The sequence below is a fragment of the Octodon degus genome, unplaced genomic scaffold (assembly GCF_000260255.1).
Source record: "Octodon degus isolate 3935 unplaced genomic scaffold, OctDeg1.0 scaffold00124, whole genome shotgun sequence".
Lineage (NCBI taxonomy): Eukaryota > Metazoa > Chordata > Mammalia > Rodentia > Octodontidae > Octodon > Octodon degus.
The window spans coordinates 1,938,224-1,941,019 of record NW_004524700.1 but is presented as its reverse complement, the minus strand read 5'-3'; the positions used below and the strand labels follow the sequence as shown (position 1 = coordinate 1,941,019).

Below are 2,796 nucleotides of genomic sequence, written 5' to 3'. Positions count from 1 at the left end.
TTAGTCAGGTTAAGAATCTTTCCAATTAACTGCTAGATTCAAAAATCTTCTGGAGATTCTCAGGATCATTGCCTTGCCCATCTTCTACATATAATTGTATGGCTTGTTACTGTCGTGTTTCCTAGCTCTTCTCCTTTCCCTCTCTTAATTAGTTAGTCCTTGAGTTCCTGCTTTCCTTTTACTTGTATTATACCTTTCTCTTTGTATTTCTTCTTTTGAGTTCTTATCTTTTTGTATTTTTTAACATGGATAATGAGAATACTATCTATATCAATTATATCTATATCAAATTCTTTTTTTCATGTGTAGAAATTTTTCTGCCATTTCTTCTGTGAACATGTTCTTCTTTAAGTTGCTTGCACTGCCTCCTATTTTTTCATTGATTCCAATCAATCTTATATATATTTTTTTGCACTAGCAGCTATTGAATTGATTTTTCTTGATTTTCTTAGTATTTTTAAGAACTTTTTTTCATAATTGTTAATTGAAAGCTTGGCTTCTAGATGTGATATTTTCACTCACTTTGGCTCACTCTGCTGTATATAATTTCAATGGAATTTTTTTTTTTTTTTTTTTTTTTTTTTTTGGGGTTTTTTCAATGGAATTTTTTTTTTTTTTTTGGGAAGGGTCTACAGGATGTTCAGGGTCTCACTGCTAGATCGGACTCATAGTGATTTGCTTGTTTACAGCCTCCCAAGAGCTGGGATCACAGGCGTGCGCCACCATGCCATCTCAATTGCTGTCTCAGAGTGCCCTGGGGGTGGGGCCGGCATGGCAGGCCTGGGGATCAAACCCCCAACCACTATGCCTAATGGCAGAAGCATTAATCTGCTGAGCTATTTGGCTGGCCCTGGGAATTTTTTTTTTTTTTTTAAATGTAGAACACTCTTTAAATGTTAATTAACACCGTGTCTTCATATCTCTACAGTAATACAAAACACAGTCATTGCAGAACTGCTTCAGATTACTTAAATACCAGATACATTTATAGTCCTCTACATAAGTGTTGGAAGTTACTTGTGTTTATATGAAATGAAGCTATTAATACTTTTCTAGAGCAGTAACTGCACATCGGGAAGGCCAAGACAAACACAAACCAAGGAAGAGAGTTTTGCCAAAGCTGCAGTGTAAAAAGACTAGGAACGGCTGCCTCCATACACATGAACGGGTTCTTGCCATAGGAAATCCAAGTGGAGAAGGAACATGTGTAAAAAGGTTTCTTGTTGGGAGGAAGGATGTTGCCCTGCGTGCCCTTAGTTCTCGGCCTCTTCTGCCGTGTCACATTCTTCTCCTGTGCTGTCTGATGTTCATAATGTTAAATTGTCTCTGAGCAACCGCATGATGAGAGTGCAGTCTTTGCAGGAGTCTTCATTCAGCATATCAAGCTCTGCAATTGTCTCATTAAAAGCCATTTTAGCCGATGCGCAGGCAAGCTCAGGGTTATTAAGGATCTCATAGTAAAATACAGAAAAGTTAAGAGCCAGCCCCAGGTGAATTGGGTGTATGGGCTGCAACTCTTTCTTGCTTATATCAAATGCCTCTTGGTAAACTCCTTGGGAATTATCTGTCATTTGTTTCAGATCTTCACCGCGTGCAACTTCAGCAAGATATCGGAAATAATCTCCGTTCATTTTCAGGTAGAAAACTTTACTCTCTGGGGCGGGTCAAATAGCTCAGCGGATTAAAATGCCTGCCATGAGGCGCAGGCATCGGGGTTCAATCCCCAGGCCTACCGTGCTGGCCCTGCCCCCGGGACGTGCTGAGACAGCAATTGAGACTGGGCCTGGTGGCGTGCATCTGTAATCCCAGCACTTGGGAGGCTTTAAACAGGAGGATCACTACAAGTCCAATCTAGTAGTGAGACCCTGAACATCATGTAGACCTTTCTCTAAAAATACAAAAAAAAAAAAAAAGAAACAAAAAAGAAAACTGTACTCTCTGGACTAGTTACACTGGCTATTAAATACTTGTCCAACAGTTCCAGAACAATAGTGTAGATGGACCGCAGCTCCAACTCTACTTTCTCCCGTTAGTTCTTAATCAGCTGAAACTTCATGTCGGAGGTGTTGGTTTTCTGCTGGATGCTCGAGGTGACTCTCCAGGTGGACTGGCGGCCCCACACCATGTTCTTGTAGGCCACCAAGAACAGGTCGCACTCCTCATTGGACAGCTTAGTGCCCTGCTCAGTCACTGCCTTCATGCAGGTGGCCATGTCATCATAGCACTCGGCCTGCTCAGCCAGCTTGGCCTTCTGGACCAGCTCGGTCTTCTCCATGGTGCTGGTGTCTGTCGGGACCTGGGAGCAGAGGGCTAGGAGAGCAAGGGCCTGTGCCGACTCAATGGAGTTTTTAATCTTCTAGATAATTGTGTGAATCTGTTTCATGGATTCCATTTCTTTCCTGTATTAGGAATTCATGGTTACCATTATTTTCCTAAGCTCTGTTTTTAAGATAGTATCTACTCTAGAGTTACTAATGTCTTTCCTTGTGGTCACCATCTCTGTAGTTATCTGGGAAATTATTTCTGATTTGATTATTTTCTAGAGCCTCATTCATCTGCTTTGTTGCTTCTGCTGTTAACATTTAAGAGCCGGGTGGGTGGCTTTTGAACTGTTCCTCTTCATTGCCTCCTGGCTTTGCCTTTGGAGAGCTGAAGTCTAGGGTTGCATATTACTGCAATGGCTTCTCATTGTCTTGTTTTTTTAATTCCTGGGTTGATGCTTATAAATTGTTTAAGGCAGGAAGTTCTATAGCTAGTATTTAGAGCTCTGAGTAAATGACTACTCAGAGATGTCTT

The 2,796-nt window shown here is 41.3% G+C and overlaps 1 pseudogene; it reads right to left on the bottom strand.

The window, feature by feature from the left end:
• Window positions 1–1,253: 1,253 nt before the first annotated feature.
• Window positions 1,254–2,275, bottom strand: LOC101562374 (annotated as a pseudogene).
• Window positions 2,276–2,796: the final 521 nt, after the last annotated feature.